Source organism: Antechinus flavipes, chromosome 1 (assembly GCF_016432865.1).
Source record: "Antechinus flavipes isolate AdamAnt ecotype Samford, QLD, Australia chromosome 1, AdamAnt_v2, whole genome shotgun sequence".
NCBI classification, from domain to species: Eukaryota; Metazoa; Chordata; class Mammalia; order Dasyuromorphia; family Dasyuridae; genus Antechinus; species Antechinus flavipes.
The window spans coordinates 150,704,185-150,728,316 of NC_067398.1; the positions used below are offsets into that span (position 1 = coordinate 150,704,185).

General features: G+C 32.8%; 1 protein-coding gene across 10 annotated transcripts in view; it reads left to right on the forward strand.

Annotated features, from left to right (window-relative positions):
* Positions 1 to 24,132, forward strand: part of ERBIN (erbb2 interacting protein) — a 169,924-nt gene that overhangs the window by 45,508 nt on the left and 100,284 nt on the right. For all 10 annotated transcript variants that reach the window (XM_051991400.1, XM_051991412.1, XM_051991426.1 and 7 more), the window contains exon 3: positions 22,152 to 22,208. The gene's annotated coding sequence lies outside the window, so the exon portion shown is untranslated. The remainder of the gene's footprint in view (positions 1 to 22,151; positions 22,209 to 24,132) is intronic.

A 24,132-nucleotide genomic window follows, 5' to 3' on the forward strand; every position in this document is an offset into this window, starting at 1 on the left:
TCCTAAAGAACATAGACTTTTTTTTTTTTTAATAAAGCCTGTCTTTTATCCTTGTACTTTAACATAGTGCCTGGCACACAGTAAGCATTTTAATGATAAGTGTTTGTTGACTAATAGATTCTGGATTTCATTTGGTCATTGAAATGATCACAGTTCTTAAGTTATTTTTCTTTGACCTGCTTTCCACACTGACTTTGTTTTGTGACCCAGGACAAGCCACTTGGCTATCTTGAGTCTCAGTTCCTTCATTTATAAAATGAAGATAACAACTGTGCTACTTAAGTTGCATGGTTATTAGAAAGAAAACACTTTATAAATCATAAAATCGACAAAGTTTTTGTATTGTAGAGCTGGTACTATTTCTAAAAATGTTAAAACAAAGTAAACATTTTGTGATGGTAAAAATAATTCTCAATTTATTTAATGAATGAATAAGTTAATAAACTTAATAAATCTTAGAATGGTATATAAATGTGGTTACTAAATACTTTAGAAAAAACCTTAAACTCTTTGAAATATTTTACTATTGAAGAATAAGATACATGTTGATTGTCTTTTTTTTTCCTTCAGTGGATGATTGACAGCTAAAAAAAGTTGTGAACATTTCAATATTTCAGCAATATTCCCTTGGATGGGCAGTTTGTAATCCATCTAAACTTTCTTATCTTGCATAATTCTTGTTCTTGTTCTCCTACAAATTAGAATATCTCATGGTATTCATCCATCAAGCTTGGAAATCTTTTCCCTAGGAGATTAAAAAAAAGACAAAGGATAAATAAAGTGGTGAGATCATTAAATCAGAAAACATTATGTTTCAGGTTTTTCTCCTTACAATTAAGATACAATCTCAGTGATAGCAAATATTTGAGAGTGACCTTGGGTTTTTAGAAGTAACTAAAAGGTATTTGGATGCAAATTTGTTGAATGAGGTGAGAAAGATAGGTAACATTTTGGGGAGATTAAAAAAAAAAAGAGAGAAAACGGACATAAAGATAGTTTTAGCAGAGCAAGGTCCTGTTCAAGTCTAAAAGTTCTGCTGAATAATTTGATTAGGAGTTTGAACTAATTTCTTGATAACCTGAAACATAATAGATTGTAAAACATTATTAATTTAAAGAAGGTCCTCAGTCCATTTGAAGGGATTATCAGGTGGTGACCATTGGAGGAATGTTGAGGCATTATTTCTAATGCTGACTGAAAGAAACAGTCCTGTTCCTGGATAAGAAGCAAGCCGACTTAACTCTAAGTGAGTTCAAAATAAGAATAAACCTTTGCCTCTCTGCTTTTTAATTCCAAATCTTGTTCTTCATTATGCTATGACTTTCATTTCTTTGTCCCCTTAGTTCTTTCCTTTATATTAGTTGTACTCTCTGTTTTTTCCCATTATTGGCCCTTTGGTGAGCCAGTTCAACTCTACACTGTCTTCTACCCTTCAGTCCCTTGCCAGACCTTTATTATATCAATTAATTTCTTTGCTAGACTTTAGCTTTAAATCACTTCCATTATCTGCTTTTGCTATATAAAGGTGGACAAAATCATAAAATCATTCTGATTGGGTCCACTTCATATTTACATTATACAGTCTCTTACTGAGTCCTTAATTGCATCAAGACAAGTTTTATTTTTTTATTATACTTCCCTGATCATTCCACTCACCACAGCTGCCTTTCCAAATCTTATTATGCCTCCTCAAACCTGTGGCTCCTATTTTTCCCACCCTCTTAGTTGAGAAGTCTACCTCATACTTGGGAGGAAAATGACTGCCATTTACTGAAAACTCTCTTTTTTCAATTCATATCCATCATATGATGACCTCTGTCACTATCTTCTCCTTGTATCACACTAAAAGGAGGCTTTTTACTGATGATAAATTATAATTTTGTGACTCCCTCATTCAGTTATAAAGTTTCATATGGGGTTGTAAACCACAATTGAAGAAGCTGGGCCTACTGCACCATCAACTGCCATATATAGTCAATCCGAATGAATATTGCCATAGATTAGGAGTGGGGAACTTTTTTTTTTCTTCCAAGGGCTTTTTGGATATTTATAACATAATTTAAATTATATAAAATCAAGATATAGAACTCAAACAGTGGGAGGTTGTTGTACCTAGCTTTCAACCCGTCATCACCTGCAATTGCCTTAGCAAATGATTTCATGAGTCTGTGACCCAGGCTGGACATTCTCTACCCCTGCCATAGATAATCGATTCAAGACTTCTTGTTGCTGTGATGCTGAGGCTATATATGTTAGTGAGAAATAGTAAATTCTGCTGTACCCCCTTCTTCTGGCTGTTCAGGCTGTGTTGTTTCAGTTCCTCCCTAGGAAGTCATTTCTATCTAGGTTTTAAATGTCTTTGCCTTCCCTTTTCTTGTTGCCACTGGAGCTACATCAGTATAAGCTCCCTCCTGCCCATCCAGGCTTTTCTTTCCTCTCTTACTAAAAGAATGAAAGATCAAAACAGTGAAAGGCAGTGATAGTTACTTATTGCCAGTGGGCTTGGGGTTCGAGTAGCCAGGTGTATAAATATCCTAGATCTACAAATCTGATTCTAAGAAAATACTTCTCTTCCCTCCTTTAGGCCCCTCCCCAATTAAAAAAATAAAAGACACCAAAATAAAATTTCATTAGACTACCTGTTTTCAGGACCTACCTGAGTATGTTGTTACCTACTCTTGTACTTTCCTACCTACTCCAAACAGTCACTCATGGAACCTAGAACCTTACCTTCAAAGAGCATGTCCCTTCTCTTCCTGATATAATAGAAGGTAGATATTTACCAACCTTATTTTGAAAAACACATGGACAAAGTTAGTGGTAAGATAAGTCTGATTTTTTTCTTAAGCATCTTTTTCAATTGGTTATTACAGCCCTTAAAACCAAATATCAAAATAAATGGGAATTTAGATATTTGAATTGGTGAGCAAACAAAGATCTTTTCTATTAATAAAGTTATTTCAGATTTTAAAATAATATACTTAAGGGAATTATGATAAAATATTTACAGTTTAAGTATTAATATGATAATGCTGTCATAATACATGGTATTAATATACCAGTGAAAATATGTAGTTTATAAATAATTATACTTATAAAGCAGCTAGGTGTTGCAGTGGATAGAACATGAGATCTGGAATTATGAAAATCCAAGTATAAATCTGATATAAGATAGTTACTAGCTGTGTAATTTTGAACAAGTCTAACTTACCTACCAATTTTCTCATCTGAGAAATGAGAGTGATAATATGTTATTTCTCAGCATTGTTGTGAGGTTACATTGTGTGTGTGAGAGAGACAAAAAGGGGGTATAAGCACTTTGACAATCTTTATTCTACCATATAAATTCCATCATTAAGTGTCTTCTGTATGCCTAAAATTGTGCTAATAAGCTTAGAGGTGGGGAAATTAAGGGGGAAAAAAGACTGTTTTGCCCTTATGGAGCTTGCAATCTAAAGGAAGGAGACAATAAGCAAAAGGGAGCTAAAAAGGTAGAATGGTTTGTAGAGTTTCTAGAGGAGAGGGATATGGAGAAGGCTTCATGATCTGAGGTCTTTTCCAGTCATGAACAAAATTCCATTATTTAGTTAAATATTATCTTACATGATTATGTAAGTCTTTTACTTTCAGGTTCAGCTCAGATACTATCTCCTGAACATTATCTCATCCCCCAACATGAGCGTCCTCTCCCCCTTCAGATTATCTTGTTTATTGTGTGTAGGATACTGGACTCAAAGAAAAAAATTGTCTCAAACACTTTTTATTTGTGGCAAGTCAGTTTAATTTTTTAATTCCTTCATCTGTAAAATGGGTATGATAATAGTACACAGCCTCATGTTGTTTTGAGAATTGTTTAAAATAATATATATAAAGTACCTTGCAAACATGTAAAAGCATTTATAAATAAATGCCATTATTGTTGCCTCTTCTTATCTTTGTCAAATTTATTCAAATGAAACAATTCATTTTTATTTTATATTTAGTGTTCACTGAACTTTTACATTAGTGGATAAATTAACTAATTTTTGTAGTTAAATAAAAGTATTGGGATATAAGCTTATTAATCTCTGTAGGCTCACTGAACTCTTCTCTTAGCACTACTCTAGAAACAGCTTCTTAAACTGTGATTTGTGACCCCTTCTGGAGTCTCGTAGTTGAATGTAGTGTTGTGAAATTATGATTTATTATCAGTATAAATGTTTGATTTGTATACCTATTTTATATACCTATATATCTCAGGTGTGGAAAACGTTTAAGAAGCCCTGCATCTAGTCATAGACAGAATAACAAGCATCATATACGTGTGGGACAGGTGCTAGGCTACTCCGTTGCACCTTCAGATACAGAGGAAGCATTTTTATTCTGTCCTTGCAAAGAAAAGCCCAAATACACCTGAGCAGACATAGAGCTTCTCAGCTGCCTTCTCCCAGTGTTGTGCCTGGCCTAGTGAGGTGGAAATAGTGAATCTGGTTAAATAGCAAAAGACTCAAATCTTTTCATTGGATGGACTAAAAAGGAAGTAACCATTATTGACCAATGGTCAGCAATGTTGTCTGCTTCCTGTGGGTCATATCACTTCCTGAAGCTGACCTTTCCAGTCCTGTGGATCTCTGGGAATAGAGATCATGTGATTTCCTGCAACTTAAGCCTCTGGGGCCTGACTTTCCATCTCATAGACTTTTTGAGAAATCTTTACCTGGTCCCATTCAATATATTTCATCTTTTTATTCCATGATACTGAGTTTCTTCTGAATTTCATGTGGTTTTATGGGAAATTGTTAATAATGATTGGGTTGCTATTAGGATCATTTTTAGCAATATTAATGCTCATTTTGCAATTGCTTAAAATTGCATTGATGTTAAATTGCTTCTGCCTATTCAGTTTGGGTTTTAGTATGCCATTGAGTCTTTTAATGAATTTATGCACACAGCACAATGTCATACTATATTATACTTTATCTGTCTTGACTAGAGGAGACCAAGGCACTTGTAAGCATTTCCTTTATTGACTAGTTCAGTTTTTTTCTCTATGTAGTTTCCAGATTTTTCAATTACTGAATCTAAATGATATTTTGATATTTTTGGAGAAAGATTCCATGAGATAAAGAAGCTATTTAGTATGTTTGTGGAGCTATTTAGCTTGATGTCACCCTTGTATACATTGAGTGATTAATAAGATGTTTTTGTTTGGCTTCTTTAATTTGGAAGTCAATTCTTAGTTCTGTGTAGAAGAGATAATAATGGATTTAAGGCAAAAGAGAACCATAATGGACTTTCATGGTATTCCTGAAAAATACCAGTATTATTTGAATTATTAACTACTTTCTGTTTTGACTCATGTTTTAAATCGAGAAGTTTTTCATGCAGACATCAAACTTAATGTTCTCACTAAACTTAATTTGCAGTACTTAAATAAGCTATGACATGGAATTGAGTCAGAGGTTGATTAGCTTGTTCATTAATTACTGGGTAGGTGATAAGTTGCCTTTGATATACTTTAGATTTAGGGGATACACCCTTATTGCCCTTAATCCAACAGAGTGTTTTTTTCTTTTAAGCATTTAAATATTTAGTTTTACAAGCTGTACATGTTTTGTATAAAATACATAAGCACAAAATTGACCTATCTTTGATGGGTTAATGGATAGATATGTGGTATTTTCGATTACCTCAGCTTTTTTTGATTTTTGCTTTCATTTTCTGATTAAGGATAGCTAAAATGTCTGATACACTTTTAGTTTCCAGATCTGTTTGGATGCTTTTTTTTGGGACAGAATCATATTTACGTTATGTACGACTACATATGCCTGTCAAATATTGATGTAATTTTCCGGTTCCTTTTGGTAGATTTTTGAAGTTCTTTTCACCCTGGTGTGGTATTTAGTGCCTGTATTTTTTGCCCTACTCTTCTTGCATTGGCAACAGGTGATTCATAGGATGTTGTGTTCAGGTTCTAAAATGATTTTATGCTCAAGTCAATACTGTGAAAGAATATGGTTTTTGTTGTTGTTGTTGTTGGGTTGTTTGTTTGTTTGTTTGAGGCAGTTGGGGTTAAATGACTTGCCCAGGGTCACACAGCTAGGAAGTCTTAAGTGTTTGAGACCAGATTTGAATTTAAGTCCTCTTGACTTAAGGGCTGGTGCTCTATCTATCCACTGTGCCACCTAGGTGCCCCAAAAATATATTTGTTCTTTATGTTTATTGGACTTTAATTCATTCATGCCATCAAAGTTAAAATGTTCTTTTTTGAATTGCCATTAAGGTTTCTCATTTCCTTTTCATAATCATTTGGGACATCTTTTTCATTATGTTATTAATAGGTATAATTTTTAAAGTTTTCATTAAGAGAAGATTTTCAGTGATTTCAGGGTCTTTAGCTTTTTTTGCCTTCTTAAGGTTTTAGTAGCTTTTCAACTTCTTTTCTGATATAGGAATACTTTTTTTTAAAAAAATGATTGTCTTGCAATTATCAGTAATACATTTTGTGACTTAAACCTTAGAGTATGTATCATGGATCAGGAAAAAGAAAAAAAAAAACACTTGAAGCCTTTTCCTATATATAATTAGGTCTGTTTTCAGTTTTGTCATAGTAGTGACACATAATGAAAGAATTCATGTCTTCTGTCCATTTGTATTTTGTTTGTTTTAGTCATCAGAACCATTTGCGCTCTGTAGCATTTTCTAGTAGATGGAGTTACTTCTGTTTTGATATATAGAGTATGTTTGTCTTCTTGTGATACCATAACACAAAGTGACATTCTCTTTTTAGGGTTAAGTTGACCATTAGAACAATTTCTAATACATATATTCTTCAAATTCCTACTGTCTTATTATTTTGTTTTGTTATTTGTTTAATAAAAATTTTTAAGAACAGTGTCATGCTACTGGAAGGCTGTTAACCTAGTCAATGGTATGGCCCAAGCTCAACTGACTTCTGCTTCTCATCTGTCACAGAATACTGGGCTCAAGGTGTACAGAGTCCTTTTTGTATATCGCTAGCAGCATTTATTTGGCTATTGATGTATCCCATTTACCCACACATAGTTTGGGCTTTGAAGGATTATTAAGAATTTGTGTAAATATCATTGTAGAATGGGTAGGGAACCTACTAGGTTCTCTGCGTTCAGGTCTTACTTCTGACACTCTTGTTGAGCAACCTTATAGAAGTTACTTTTAACCTCTCAGTGTAACTCAGAAGGTGCTGACCTATATTTGTAGGGGTTTTCTTTACTAGCAAAATCACAAGTGTCTATAGTCTATATATCTGTCATTAGTGTTTATGTTACATATATTCATAGTTGAAAATAAAGTCTGAAGATAAATTGGGTATTTTTTGGTTTTGTCTATATATTCCCAGCACCTAATTTTATATATGATTTTACATTATTTAATTGATATTTGTTGAATAGAATTACGTACTATTTGTATTTCCTTCTATTTTCTTTATTCACTAAAGATATTTTATTTCTTGTGGTCATTGATAACATTCTTATTTTTAAAAAATCTTATATTTTCCCAATTACATATAAAAACCATTTTTAGCATTTGGTTTTTAAGTTTTGTTTCAAATTTTATTTCTTATTTCCTCCCTGAAATGGTAAGCAATTTGATATAAGTTGTACATGTAAACACAGACCATCCCACCTTTCCTTCCCCCCACCCCTCACCCCCCAAAAAAAATTCCATCAGTAATTTCTCTAGGGGGGAAAAGGGGAACAACATTTTTCATCATGAATTCTTTGGAACTGTTTTGGATCTTTCTATTACTGAGAATAGTTAAAATCATTCACAATTGATCACTATTCAGTATTGCTGTTATTTGTATACAATAGTCTCCTGGTTTTGCTCATTTCACTTTGCATCAGTTTTTGTGAGTCCAGGTTTTTCTGAAATCATCCGGATTGCCCAGTAGTATTTCATCACTTCTACCACTACTGTTCACCCATTCCCAATTGAGGGGGATCTCCTTAGTTTCCAATTCTTTGCTATCACAAAAAGAATGCTGCAAAAATTTTTGTATATATAGGTCTTTTACTCTTTAAAACAAAATCTTTTTGGGATACAAACCTAGTAGTAATATTGCTAGATTAAAAGGTATATGCACTTTTATAGTCCTTACTTTCCAGAATGGTTAGATCAGTTCACAACTCTACCAACAGTGCATTAGTGTCCCATTTTTCCCACTTAGCTTCCAATATTTATCATTTTAATTTTCTATCATATTTCCAATCAGATAGGTGGTACCTCATAATCATTCTCATTTGCATTTTTCCAGTCAGTAATCAAATGATTATAGATAGCTTTGATTTCTTCATCTAAAAACTGCCCATTCCTATCTTTTGACCGTTTTATCAGTTGGGAAATGATTTGTATTCTTATAAATTTGGCTTTTCTTTTATCTATTTGAGAAACAAGACCTCATCAGAGATACTTAGGGTAAAAAATTTTCTTCCAGCTTCCAATCTTAGTTGCACTGATTTTGTTTGCGCAACATCTTTTTAGTTTAATATGATCAGTTAAATCATTTTGCATCTTGCAGTGTTCTCTAACTCTTGTTTATTCATAAGTTCTTCTTTAAAATGACTAAAATTCTTAAGAAGGTAAAAACTACATACATTTTGCTGAATCAGCTAACAAGTTTTACAATCATGCTAAATTTAGTCTTAGCATACATTTTACATTTTACTTTTTTTCTTACATTTTACATTTTGTTGCTTCCTTTCCATCTGTGTCATGTTTATCTTGTAGATACTGATTCATATGTATGTTATCTCTTCCATTAGAATGTCCTTGTAGTGTTCACCCATTGTTCACCATTGGAGAATAGTCCTTGAGGACATATACTTTTAAGAAATTTTTTCTTTATATCCCCCATCATTTAGTTTAATGCTTGGCATGTTACATTCTTAATAAAGTGTGATTGGTTACTTGTGTTTTAACATTTGATGAATATGATATTAAATGCTCTTTGAAAAATAATTACCACTTGAAAATGAAACAGTGCTAATAATAAGTAACAGTAAATCACAAAATTTTATATCTTATAACTTAAAATTTCTGGGGGTTTTGTTTTGATAATTTTTTAAATTGCTTTAAGTTTTAAAGTTTTAAAATATTATTTTTTAAAGCACTTTAACCAACATACAATAATGAAAACAGGACTCAAGGTCCATCTTGCTTCTAAAGAGCTTATTATTGTCATAAAGATCTATATTTAAACTAGGTTTTTGATTCTCAGAATGTAGTCCAAGTACCATTGGAGCTTCTAAAAATTGTTCCAGGGAGTCTACAAGATCAAAATTTCATAATAATACTAAAGTGATAATTTATAATACAACAAATACTGATAAATATAACTTGTAAAACAAAAGCTCTTTTATGGGGGCAAAGAGGAAATATTTAAGAGCATAAATGGCTCTTGACATCAAAAAGTTTAGGCACTGTTGGGCAATATTAATATTGTCTGGAGAAGTTAAAAGAAATCTATTTGCCTAGAGGCAGGTGGTTGGTTTTGGGGATAGAGCACTAGACCTAAATTCAAATCCAGGCTCAGACTATTATAGGTTATCCAACTTTAATCAGGTCACTTGACCTCTATTTGTCTGAGTTTCCTCAACTGTTAAATGATGATTATAATAACACCTACCTACAAGATTCTATTTCTCTCAGTTTCCTCAACTGTTAAATAATGATTATAATAACATCTACCTCCCAGAGTTGTTTGTAAAGATTATATGAAATAATATTTATAAAGTGATTATAATAGTACTTTGCATATAAATGTTAATAAATCCTTTCTTAGTCTCTAAAAATGGTGAATGATTTAATCTATTTACTATCCATTTTGATAATCTGTTATCTGTTAATACTGTTTCTTTCTTTGAAAGTTTTCCATTAGAATGTAAGCTCTTTGAAAATAGGGACCTGTATCCTAAAAGTTTAGCATAGTGCTTGATATATGGTAGGTACTTAATGCATGTTTCTTGGATTGGTGATTCACTTTAAAGTATTTCTTTAATTTCATGAACAGTTTTGTAGATTCACTAATATTGCCAACTTCTTGTTCTGGTTGTCTCTGTATCACACCTACTATTGCTGCTGCTTTTTTTTTTTTAATGAGTCTTTTATTCTTTGATTTTGTTTCCCCCAAATTATAGAAAGTTTAGCATTGTTCTACTAATAGTCTGCTCTTTGAATATTGAAAGTCTCTTCCTGTCCAGGTTTAATAGTGTGGGAAAGCATAGTGGTATTCTCTCCCTTTTAGCTTATAGAAATTGGCCTCAGCTACAATGTTAGCAGAATTTTGATAGTTTATTTCTTGGACAATTCAATATCCTTTGTTTAATTTATATTTTGATACAGTTTGACTGAAAATCAGTATGTTTGTTTGAATCAGTATCTATTGAATCATTAACTCATGTAATGAGAAAGACTTCAAAGAATTTACTTTGTAAAAATTTAAGGTCTTAGTATTTGTTTATATAGGCCATTAATTATTTTCATACACTTTTAAAAATGGAGCTTTCTATCTTGATTGAATATTATTATTCCATTCTAGATTTGCTGAAATTTCCATGGTAAAAAGCTACTGTTTTACTCATTGAGTTGTTTATGGGTCATATTACTAAGAATTTTGAAACAGAGCCAAGGATTGATGCTTGTAAATTGGCTGTAGTAATAAGATTAAGCAATAGCATTATTCTTCTCAAGCAAAAGAGATAATTCCACATAGATCATATAGGATAATTCCACAGAGCAGATGGTACATGTTTGTGTGCAACACAGTGGTATGAAAAGTATTTTCTATTATTGTAAAAGTAAAAAAATAATATCTGAGCGTATTAGGTAGTTTTTATACCAAAGACCAGATGATCATCCATTTAGATCCATTTTATTTTATTTTTTAAAATTTTTTTTAAATTTTATAATAACTTTTTATTGACAGAACCCATGCTAGGGTAATTTTTTTTATAACATTATCCCTTGCACTCACTTCTGTTCCTATTTTTCTCCTCCCTCCCTCCACCCCCTCCCCGAGATGGCAAGCAGTCCTATATATGTTAAATATGTTGCAGTATAGCCTAGATACAATATATGTTTGCAGAACCGAACAGTTCTCTTGTGGCACAGGGAGAATTAGATTCAGAAGGTAACAATAACCCAGGAAGAAAAACAAAAATGCAAATAGTTTACATTCATTTCCCAGTGTTCTTTCTTTGGGTGTAGCTGCTTCTATCCATCATTTATCAATTGAAATTGAGTTAAGTATCGTTGTTGAAGTGTATAATGATCTCCTGGTTCTGCTCATTTCACTTAGCATCAGTTCATGTAAGTCTCTCCAAGCCTCTCTGTATTCATCCTGCTGGTCATTTCTTACAGAACAATAATATTCCATAACATTGATATACCACAATTTACCCAGCCATTCTCCAATTGATGGGCATCCATTCATTTTCCAGTTTCTGGCCACTACAAACAGGGCTGCCACAAACATTTTGACACATACAGGTCCCTTTCCCTTCTTTTTTTTTTTTTTTAATTTTTATTTAATAATTACTTTATATTGACAGAATCCATGCCAGGGTAATTTTTTTTTACAACATTATCCCTTGCACTCGTTTCTGTTCCGATTTTTTCCCCCTCCCTCCCTCCCCCCCCTCCCCTAGATGGCAAGCAGTCCTTTATATGTTGGATATGTTGCAGTATATCCTAGATACAATATATGTTTGCAGAACCGAACAGTTCTCTTGTTGCATAGGGAGAATTGGATTCAGAAGGTATAAATAACCTGGGAAGAAAAATAATGCAGATAGTTCACATTCGTTTCCCAGTGTTCTTTCTTTGGGTGTAGCTGCTTTTGTCCGTCATTTATCAATTGAAACTCAGTTAGGTCTCTTTGTCAAAGAAATCCACTTCCATCAAAATATGTCCTCATACAATATCGTTGTCGAAGTGTATAATGATCTCCTGGTTCTGCTCATTTCACTTAGCATCAGTTCATGTAAGTCTCGCCAGTCGTCTCTGTATTCATCCTGCTGGTCATTTCTTACAGAACAATAATATTCCATAACATTCATATACCACAATTTACCCAGCCATTCTCCAATTGATGGGCATCCATTCATTTTCCAGTTTCTAGCCACTACAAACAGGGCTGCCACAAACATTTTGGCACATACAGGTCCCTTTCCCTTCTTTAGTATTTCTTTGGGATATAAGCCCAATAGAAACACTGCTGGATCAAAGGGTATGCACAGTTTGATAACTTTTTGGGCATAATTCCAGATTGCTCTTCAGAATGGTTGGATTTGTTCACAACTCCACCAACAATGCATCAGTGTCCCAGTTTTCCCGCATCTCCTCCAACATTCATCATTATTTTTTCCTGTCATATTCAGATCCATTTTTTAAAGTAACTTCATAGATAATTACTAGTATGGATAATTATCATAGTATTATAGAATATTGGTACTCTATAAAGGCTTCTTGGGGATTGTCATTTTAAAATTATTTTAAATTTAACATCAATAATTAAATATTGTAACTATTCAAAATAACAATTCAGAATCATTTTCATTGCATAATTTGTCTTTTTTCAGCCACTCTTTTTTGTTTCCATTATAATTTTCCTCTCCATTCATTTTTATTATTTTCCTCTTATGTGGTTACAGTTAATGTGTATTCTTAATTGTACTTTTTTCATTTTGTATTATATTATAAAGTTCTCTTCAGACTTTTTAATCCTGATATTTGTTTTAATTACATTATAATATTTGATTATGTCAGTGGAAAAATCATTAGCTATTTTGCTGGTGTTAAGCATTTAGGTTATTTCCACTCTTTTGTAATTACAAATAATGTTGCTGTAGAAATCTTTTAACAATTTTTTTTTGCTAATTCAGGTTCTTTCCTAGCACTGAAACTTCTAATAAGTTAAAAGATATGATTATTTTTAAAAGTTTTACTGTATAATGCCAAATTACAAAACTCCCTTGTAAAGGGCTGAAACTCTTAAAGGTGTGCTTGAATCAGATACCTGAGCACTGAAGGCTAATTACCTATTGGACAATGATTCTATTCCATATATTTGGAAAAATGGCCCTTTTCACTATTCTATGCTGGCTCAATCTTTTGGTGTATACAAATAATCGGAGGAGGGATTAAAAGGTGGAGTGAGACAAGCCAGATTCACTTTGCAGCAGGACCAGGAGAAGGGAAGTTGGTGGAGAGCTTGTGGCAGTTTTGTACATCTCCTTCACTTCTCCCCCTAAAGACCAAGGACTTTTGCTTATCCTGACTCTGGCTGATCCTAAGGTCTCCAGGGAGTTAGCCTGGAGTTTATACTCCCCCAAATTCTTTTGGCTTGTAATTTTCTTATCTTAAAATATATAAGGATCTGTTCATAACTTTGTGGTCATTGAAATTCATGCTTTATTATTATTATTACGAATTATGGGGCAGAATGTGTTGCTCTTAGTTATTTTAATTTGATCTAATTATGGTTTTTAGTGAGTATTTTTTCATTTGAGAACTGTCTTCAGATTTTAAAAATTGGATTAATATAATTCATTTTATAAAAGTGAAAATTGTTATAGTTTATGTCAAGCTTTATATCATTTATTGTAAATATTTTTCTTTTGAAAAATGTTTTATTGATACCTTTTTTATTTTTATGTCACAATCACTGATGTTAGGTTGCCAGAGTCCAGTTAACCCCTGCCCACTCTCCATCCATGCTTCCTGAAAACAGAAAACAGGGAAAAAATTTTATATAAACTTTATGACAAAGGATCTGAGTCTAATGGCTCATATGACAGTTGTCTCCCACAATAATACCCTTTCTATCTTCCACGAGACAAGATGTACATTTCATTTTCTGTTCTTTGGAACTAAGATTGTTAATGGAACTTAATTTGAGTTCAGTTGCCTCTTATTTTTTCATAGAACAATAATATTCTGTTTATAAACCAGAGATTAGGTATTTCTAATCATCAAGTACCTATTTTTTCAATGTTTTGTTTCCACCAACATTATTACTTCAAATATTTTTTGTTGTATGGGATTTTTTCTGCCAGTGATAAACTAGGGTTTATATCCAATAGTGGGATTTTGGGGACAACATTTATCAACTTTTCTTGAATAATTACCAAGTTTTTTTCCCCAGCAAGTTGAAAATCACAGTTTTATCAACAGTGCATGAATATGACTATTTTTCTATAGCTTCTCTAACATTGTCTTGTTTCTGCTTTTTGGCATCTTTATCATCTCTCTTTTAATTTGTATATGTTTTTATATAAGCTAGCACATCAATATTGTTCTAATCTAATTTTGTATTTTAAATATTGAGGAAAATATTTAATTTTTAAATTTCTTATTTAAATTTGCTGTTGAGCTAGCACCCTTCCTTAACCCTCATCCACCTCAACCCCTCCCCATCCATTTTTAGATTTGGGAAACTTTAAATCCGGAGGAGGACTTTTAAGAGGTGCAGGTAAAGAGGGAGTCTAATTCCTACTCTGGTGAATAGTCGCCAAGATGGGAAAAAGAACTCCAGGTTCAGACACTAGTTAGCTACCTGAGAAATAAGAATGTATGAAATGTCTGGAAAAGTAGTTGAAAACTAGATTTTGGAAGTCTTTGAAAGAGAGTTCAAGCAGTTTATATTTTACCATAGATAAAATAGTCACCAAAGTTTTTTGAATTACAAAATTCGTATGGTTATTTTTTAGGAAGATTATTTTGGCAGCTTGGTAAAGAGAAAGAAGATACTAGACAGAGAAATACCAAATAGGAGTATAGGGGTACTCAATTAGAAGTAAAGGGATACTGGTGAAATGATTAGAAATGAATATAAGAGATTTTGTGTAGACAGAATTGACAAGATTGGCAACTTTTTGTGTACTTTGGTGCGTAAAGGAGAAGGAAGAATCTAGTTTGAGTAAAAGATTGTGATGATTTGACCAAAACGTCATGGTGCTATAAAGAGAAAATCAGAAACTTAAGACATGAATGAGGAGGGGAGGAAGATGATGAGTTCTGTTTCTCAAAGGTGTCTATTTTAAGATGCTGATGAGAGCTCAGTTGGAGATGTTCAATAGGTATGTAGCAATGCAACATTAGTATTGTTGGAAATAGATTTAGAAGTTATCTTCACAGAGATACTTTGAACTACTAGTAGTAGATGATATTTTTAAGAGAGAGAAAAAGCAAACTTGGCACAAAACTTTGGAGACATATCTTTTCAGACCATTGTATATAGTCTTAACCTCTCAACTGCTTTTCAATCTTGTATTTCCAACTGTTTATTGGACACCTTGAACTGTAATATCTGGTGGACATCTTGCACTTAATGTGTCCAAAATGGAACTCATTATCTTTCCCTTAAACTCTCCCTTCTTCCAAACTTCATTATTATGGAGAGGATACCAGCATTCTCTCAGTCACCTAGGCCCATAACTTTATGCCATCTGTGACTTCTCTTAATTTCACTACCGAGAACTCCTTGTTCCTTCCTCATCTGCCCTATCCTGATCCAATTGATTGCCAAGGCTTCGGGATTCTTCTTCCTTTGCAATATCACTTATAAACCTTTCTTGCTTCTGAAACTTCCAGGACTCTGGGGTAAGCTTCCCATCACCTCATGCCTGGACTATTACAACTATTACAGTAAATAGCAAATTGACATGTCTTGGGTCTTTTCACTCCAGTCTTCAACTACCTATGTAATCTTCCTAAAGTACAAGTCTGACCATGTCTCCTTCCCTCCTCATGGCCCTTCTACAGTCCACTGATAGTGACCTCAGTTTCCCTCAAAGCAAGCACTCCATCATATTTTCCTCACTGGCTGTCCTCCATGCTTCAAACACTCTCCCATCTATAAATAAGAGCTATGGTACTTCATGATACAGCACAGTGTCTTACATGGTTACTTAATAAATGTTAACATTTTCTCTGATTCTAACACTAATTCTGTCACCACCCATATTGCTTAATTCCAATCAAATCAATTTCTTTTTCTTAAAATTGCTATTCTTCCACTCTTAATCTTTTCATCCTGGCTAATTCAGAAATTAAGGGGAATGTTTAAAGGGACTAGATCCTAGAGAAAATAGGAGAACGTGGGATCAAAGAGAGTATTGACCTTGGAAAAGAGAAGGGCCATTTCTTGTATAAAGAGCAAAGCAATGGAAGAGAAAATCAAACAACAGAACAGTTTGGGGTATCAAGTAGGGGAGAAGAAACTCATTTTGAGTGACTTTTTGAAGGCAGAAATATTTTTCTACCTTGATGAAGTTCTAAGTTCTACTCTCTCAACTCTTAAGATGTCATTGTCCGTCCTGTGTGCTCCTGATCCTCTGTACTTAAAATTGTCTACATACTGTGCTTCATCATTTGCTAAGACACATTTCTACCTCATTAAATTTTCTTTGTTCTTTTCAGTCAATAAGCATGTATTAGTTACTTCTATATACTAGGCATTTTGTTAGGCACAGGAGGATACAAGAACAAAAATACCTGCATCAAACATAAAGGAAATTAAACAAAAGATATTTTTGTGGAAGAGGGAACTTTTGGTGACTGGGAAAAAGCTTCATGTAAACAGCAGTGCCTGAACTGATTTTTGAAATATATTAGGCATGTGAAGAGGTAGAATGGAGGAAAGAGCTAAAGCATTACACTTTGAAGAATAAATAAGTCAATTATATTGAACGGCATGGAAATAGGAAGTAGAGGGTGCTATGTGAAGAACAGCAGGAAGACCATTATAATAGAGCTGTGTCTGAAGGGATGGGATGGAGAAGAGGGAAGAAGTGAGAAGTCACAACAACCCTGGAAAAGAGGGTTATAATATTATATATATATAAATTATTTTAATTAATTATTAAAATAATTTAAGAATATATTATGCATAAAATTATATAAATAGTAATATATATTATATATATAATAGTTGTTATTATTCCCATTTTATAGATGGAGAAGTTGAGCCAGATAGCTGTTAAGTGATTTGCCCAGAGCCACAAAGCTGGTATCATAAGCAGAATTTGCACTTAGGTCTTCCTGATACTTCTAATAGAGCCACATAGTTGCCTATCTACCAGAGAGTGAATGACTATGGCTATACTGATAGAAATAATATAAGAATAAATAGCTAAATTTTTTTGATGAGCCACTTTTATCTTTTGGTTATAAAGCTTATGCAAATACTATTCAAGGAAGAAGATTTTGATACTTGAACAGTTTGTTTTATTTTAAATAAAAACAGATGAAAGAAAAATAAATAAGAAGTTAAGTAGTTACTTCTTTCCTAATCTGTTTAAAACAATGCTTTAATAGTTTGATTATCTAGAAGATTGTGGGTGACTAAGAAGCAATTGTGATGTAGTGAAATAACTTCTTTTCTATTTAATGTTCAAATTAGTATTTGACTTGTTCATAGACAATGTTGCAACAATTTGAAGATGAAGTTATAAAATAAATAACAGTGTCTTATAAAAGAACTTGTTTTGCAACTAGTCTTAAGATCATTTAAAAAAAAAATACTCAGGTTTCCAAAGTAATTTGCTGGGGAAATATATGTCAGTATACATAAGGAATACTCTGCAAGGCATTTCTTTGTTCTTATTGTTAGAGAGGAATTTTCGCTAATACTTCTGACATAATAGATTTTTGATATGAGAAAGAATCGTAGAGCTATTTGACAAACCTATTAACAAATATAAAATATCAGTGTAGGTCACTGTACTTACCTAGTACAGTCTTTTATTTATAGCTGAGAGGACTGTGGCTTGAGAGGTTAAATTATTTGCTCAAAGTCATAAAAAGTGGTAAGTAGCAGCGATAGTATTCAGACTTCTATCCACTATCATGTGGCATCTGTAGAAACCAACTTCCCACTTTAAGAAACAAAATAATTGATATTGGGTTTCTCTGGAAATTAAGCAAAATGAACATTAATAGAAGCACTTAACAATTAAGAGAGTTTACTTGTGAATGTATCATATCTGCTACTTGGCTGTTTTTTCCCCCTTCTCTTCCTTCATACTAAAATTTTTCATTATTTACATCTTAATCCTTTCTGAAAACTAGAAATAAAATGACCTAATGTTCTTAGGTGCACAGACCCACCTGGTGGTCAGAGTAATGAACTGATCCAGTCAGTTAACACCTTTGTCATCAACTATAGCTTAATGTTGTGCAAGTCAGTCTCTTTCTTAGCTCTGTGAAGGTATCCTTCCTTTCACTCTCTGTTCTTTCTTTCTTGGTTAATTCAGAAAAATCTATATGCCTGTCATAACTTCCTTCTAGTATTTGTGAGCCAGTCATAGCTAATAAGAATCATATCCCACATTAATCTGTCATTATGAGGTACTTTTCATACTCTTTATTATATCCTCTTATTTAGAAACTTTTTACCTCATAGAAAAGTTAACAGATTTGCCCAAAGTCACAGTGATATATGGTCGCAGCAATAAAGTCAGGATTCAAACCTTAGGCTTTTTTATAATTTTTTCCATAATATTGCTTACCTGAATCAGCAGGAAAAGGAAGATCATAAATATTAAACTACAATTAGCCATTATAAAACAAACAAAACAAAAATCTAGCCATAAAGTTGAATAGGGAATCTTTATTCTAGTAGTCATTGCCCTGTTTTAACTATTATGTCATACTCAATTCTGTATTTTATTCACGAGTTTGTTTCATTAATCATATTTTCTATTTTTTAGATAGTGCCAGATATTTTAATAATTACTACTTTATAGTGTTTGCATTCTGTAATTCTGTGCCCTATACATTGATACTTTAAAAAATTATTTATACCTGTATGTGTGTATGTGTGTGTGTGTGTGAGAGAGAGAGAGAGAGAGAGAGAGAGAGAGAGAGACAGAGAATAAATATTTCTTTAGTATTTTTAATCTTTTGGGAATGAGTCTCCTTGTTTAGGTTGGATGTATAAGGACTTTTTAACAGCCTAATCTAACCATCTGCATTGACCTGCTTGGTTTCCAATCTGGACTGGGGCTCCTAAGGAACTAACCATATTGGTGATGGATTTAGTGGGGGTACCTCTAGTTGTCTCAGGCTACCAGACTTAGCCTCTCTGTTATAATGAAATAATTGGCTCTTTTTGTATACTTTAAGTTTAAGTTGGACAGTACATTAATATTTAATATGCTAATAGAATTAATTTTCTTTAACACTCCTCACCCTATAAACTCTCCCTAATCCAAATCTTCCTTGATTCTCTGGAGGATAAGTATCACCATTCTTCTGGATACCAAAATGTTCACCGCCTTTCACTCCCCTTCAATCTACATCACCAGTAAATCACCAAATCTTGGTAACATTATCCGAACAACATGTCTCACATCTGTCTTACTACTCACATAGCTTACTACTCACTAGCTTAGAGTCTCGTCATTTCTCACCTAAATTATTGCACAGCCACCTAATTGATCTTCCTCCCACATTTCTCTTTTGTTCTGCTGCCATGGGTTTATTCCTAAAACTTAGGTTTGACCATGTACTCTATTCATTAAATTACATTGGTTTCTTACTATCTTTTTTGTTTTCGTTTTTGAATTCATCACCTCTGTGTAAGGAGGTGAGTTAACATAGATTATTTATTATAGATTGAGAATCATGATTGGTGATTACATTGCTGAAAACGTTTAAGTCTATCCAAAGTTTCCATTAATTCACATAACATAATCACTCCCTTATTTTCCAATCTTTGTCAGTACAAAAATAACTGCTATTAATGTTTTTTGCATATATGGGTCCATTGATGGGCTCTTTGTTGTTGTTGTTTTTTTTTTTAATATAATAATAACACTTCCTTAGAGAGGTATGCACTATTTAAAGACTTTCTAGGCCTAAATTTCAAAATGCTTTTCAGAACGACAATACCATTTTCACAGTTTAACCAATAGTGCATTAGTGTGCCTATTTCCCCATGATCCTTTCAAAATTTTTCATTTTCTTTTCTTGTCATCTTTGCCAGTTTAATGATTCAAGTTAACAAGTACTTATTAAGTACTGGAAAAAAAAAAAAAAAAGAAAAAACAAAGCAAAAAAATCCCTTGCACTCAAGGAGTTCACAGTCTAATAGGGGCAGATATCATGTAAACAACTCTTCATAAAATCGATTAAAGGTTTTAAAAAATTAAAGGTTATCTTAGAGGGAAGGAACTAATATTATTAGGTGGGCTTAAGAAAGCATTTTTGGAGGAGGTTGGATTTTAAATAGGTCTTAAAGGAAACAAGGGAAGCCAAAAGTTAGAAATGGTAAAGGGGAATATTTTGAATATGGGGGAACAGACAATGAAAATATTTGGAGTCTGAAAATATATCTTATGTCAACAGCAAGAGAGCCAATTTCATTGAAACCCAAAGGACATAACGTAGTAAGGTGTAGGAAAGGTAGGAAGGATCCAGGTTATAAGGAACTTTAAAAGTCAAATAAAGATTTCATATTTGTGGGAAATGAATATAAACTGCTTGCATTTTTGTTTTTCTTCCCGGGTTATTTATACCTTCTGAATTCAATTCTCCCTGTGCAACAAGAAAACTGTTTGGTTCTGCACACATATATTGTATCTAGGATATACTGCAACCCATTCAACATGTAAAGGACTGCTTGCCATCTGGGGGAAGGGGTGGAGGGAGGGAGGGGAAAAATCGGAACAGAAGTGAATGCAAGGAATAATGCTGTAAAAAATTACCCTGGCATGCGTTCTATCAATAAAAAGTTATTTTAAAAAAAAAAAGATTTCATATTTGATCATGGATATAATAGGAATCTACCAGATTTACTGAAGAGCAAGAGAGAGGAATATGACATGAATAGACTTGTATTTTTGGAAGATCACTTTCTTAGCTTAGAGAAGGTTGGACTGGAGTTGGGAAAGACTTGGAATAGGTAGACTAGTGCAGTAGTTCAAGTATAAGGTGTTGAGTGCCTGCATTAGAGTGGTGGCAGTATTGGAGTAAATGGAACAGCATGAATGAGAGATGTTTCAAAGTAGAATCAACAAATTTGACAACCAGTTGGATATGGGGAATGAAAGAAAGTGAGGCAGAGATAATCCTAGGTTGTGAGCCTTGGTGAGAATTATAGTATCCTGAGACATAAATAAGGGAAGGTAGGAAAATGATTTTGGGGAAAACATGAGTTCAGTTATGTACATTTTGAGGTTAAAATATCTAAGGGACCTGGTTTCCATTTTGGGTTTGATATGAGATAATGGAAGTCAAGAGCTATATAATCTGATAATTGAATCTATGAGAGCTGATAAGAACACCAAATGAAACAGGATAGGAGAGACAAGAACTCCAGACAGAGCCTTAACGAACCAGCAAAAGAGACTGAGAAGAAGGAACATAGAGACAGATAGGAGGTAAATCAGGAGAAATTATTGTCACAAAAACTTGAAAAGATGAAGGAGAAGAAGATAACTGATGGTATCAAAAGCAGAAGAGATGTCAAGAAGGAAGAAGGTGAAGTGGGATCTTAGGAGTTTTAATTTGTATTTCTGTTAGTAATTTTATAAGTTGATTGTTTGATTTCTTCCTTTAACAACTGCCTATTCACAACCTTTGACCATTTATCTGTTAAGGAATTGTTGTCATCCTTTTTTTGTGAGGCCTTTATCAGACCAACTTCCTACAGAGTTCTAAGTTAAACATTCTTCTTCTAATTAACTGTTTGCAAGGAACTTTTTAAATTATGTTTTCACTTTTTTCAGTTAATCCCCTCTATTCATGGTTGGATCATGAGCTTTTTGTTTATCTATGGTTGTAAAGGGGTTTTCTTTCTTTCCTCCTAATATTTTTATGGTGTAACTACTTATATCCGGATTATGTAACCATTTGAAGCTTATATATCATGTAAATAGTATGCCTAATTCCTACTTTCTATATTTCTCATTAATTTTTGTAGAATAGTGAGTTCTTGTCCTAGTAGCTGGGGTCTTTTAAATGTATTGAGCAAAATGCTACTTTGTTTCTTTATTTTTATTTGTTGTTTACCTAATATGTTCCACTTTTTAGTTTTTAACCAATATCAGTTTTGATGATTACTGCTTTGTAGTATTGTTTCAGATTTCACACTTCACTCTAAAGTTATCTTTCTTTCCTCTTTACAGAATGTTGGCTTTTAGAGCTCAGGGAAGTAACATCAGGGAGATAACAATAATCCAGTGGTAAGTAACTTGAATTTCATTTGATTGAAACATCAATAACAAATTGTAATTAATATAAATTTAAAAGAACATTTTATGTTTCACAGATGAATGGATTCATAATAACTAGAAAACAATCTTCATGTACCTGTTAATACTCAAACTTTAATAACTAAGTTCTTCTCATGAAGCTCAGTGCCTTAAGAATTTTTACAACTTATCTCACAATGTTGTTTCTGTACAACATTTTCCCTTAAAGATTGTAAAGTTAAAAAAATACTGAGTACTTTTTTTACTTGAGTAAATATACAGTAGAAAGAAGCCTTTACCATAGAAGTTAATTTTAGAAAATATAGATTATTTTTAAGAATAACGAATTATCCATTCCATAAATATTTCCTAAAGAAAAATCAAAATTATATAATGTTCGATTTTAGGAGTAAGCAAATAAACCCCTTTAAGTACAATTACTGGAAACCTTTTAAAATCCATAAATCTAGCTTATTTCTTTCCTTGCTTCCCCTCCCCTTAGAATTCCTGAATTGTCAGTATTTTAGCATCCTTATTTGAAGAATTTTAGTAGGGTATAAAAAGAGTGGGTCAGTGCCAAAATGAAGCTATAGACTTTGAAAAACTTTCTACCCACTCATATAATTTTAATAGTGGAAATGACTTGAAAGATTACAGAATGTTAGATGATCTCCAAAGTCTAATTTAATTTTAACTCAACATCTTAATTTTACAGATGATATAAATATTTACTCATCTTCAAACAACTATATAATGGCAGAGCTAGCTGTAGTGCCCACCCTAACCACATAATTTTTCATGACTGCATGCTGTAGTTTATAGATCAATAGGTAATTTTTATGTGTGTGTATATATATATATATATATATATATATATTCCTTTATGATGTATCATTTTAGCTCTTCTATTTGCTAGCTTTATGTGATTTTCATAAAGTCCCTATTTGATCCTTTTTTGTATAGCAATTATAAAATGAGGATAATAAATAATGATTTCAGTATATTCAGTATTACAAGAATATAAGTTACTTTAAAAATAGTAGACAATGTGCTATGGTTTAAGTGAACATTAAGGGATGAAGTAGTTCTCAATGGTAGCTAATATACCAATTGAGAACTGCTGTTCTTTTGAAAGTATGTTTTTTCCTGGGCTGGATCTGCATATGAAATGAGTTGCAAGCTGGTTGCTCAGAACTTTTGTTTGGTAAACAGAAATGCTACACAAGTTGGGATTAAGACAGTAAACTTCTTATAAGTACATCTTCAAGTAAAATTGTGTAACTGAATATATTATTGTTGTGATTTGCTTGGTAAACAAGCATGAGAAATGAGGCACTTCTGTGTAATGAGAAAAGGTTAGATTGTCACATCTCATCTTCTTTGGCCATATACACACAAATATTCCGATATTAAAGAAAACATATAACATTGTCTTTAACTTAGACAGCTGGTAAAACTGCCATGGTTGGAGCAAGATGGATTTTTTGTTTCTGTTTTTTTAAGGAAGTCCAATTTGAAAGCTCAGTGTTGCTCTGCTCAGCTCTCTGCTGCCACCAGCAGGGGGAAGTAAAAACCAGATTTTCTTTAAAGAAGTCTGCCTTTACATCCTTTCCTCCTTTTCTGTTCTGGTCACATACTTCTCTTCTATTTAGGTATATAACGAGTATTTATTAAGCTATGAAAGCATCTTAGAGAACGAACAATACACTGAACTATAAGTATACTAGTTCTACAAATATACAACGAGGCTGTTGTTGGGACCAAATTGAATGAGATAATAGAATAAGAAGGTGCTTTGAGAACTATGCAGTGCTGAATTTTAATAACAGCTGATTTTATATAAGGTTTTAAACTTTTCTAAACACTGTGTATATATATTCTTTTATTTGATTTTTGAAGCAGCCTAGCCACAAGG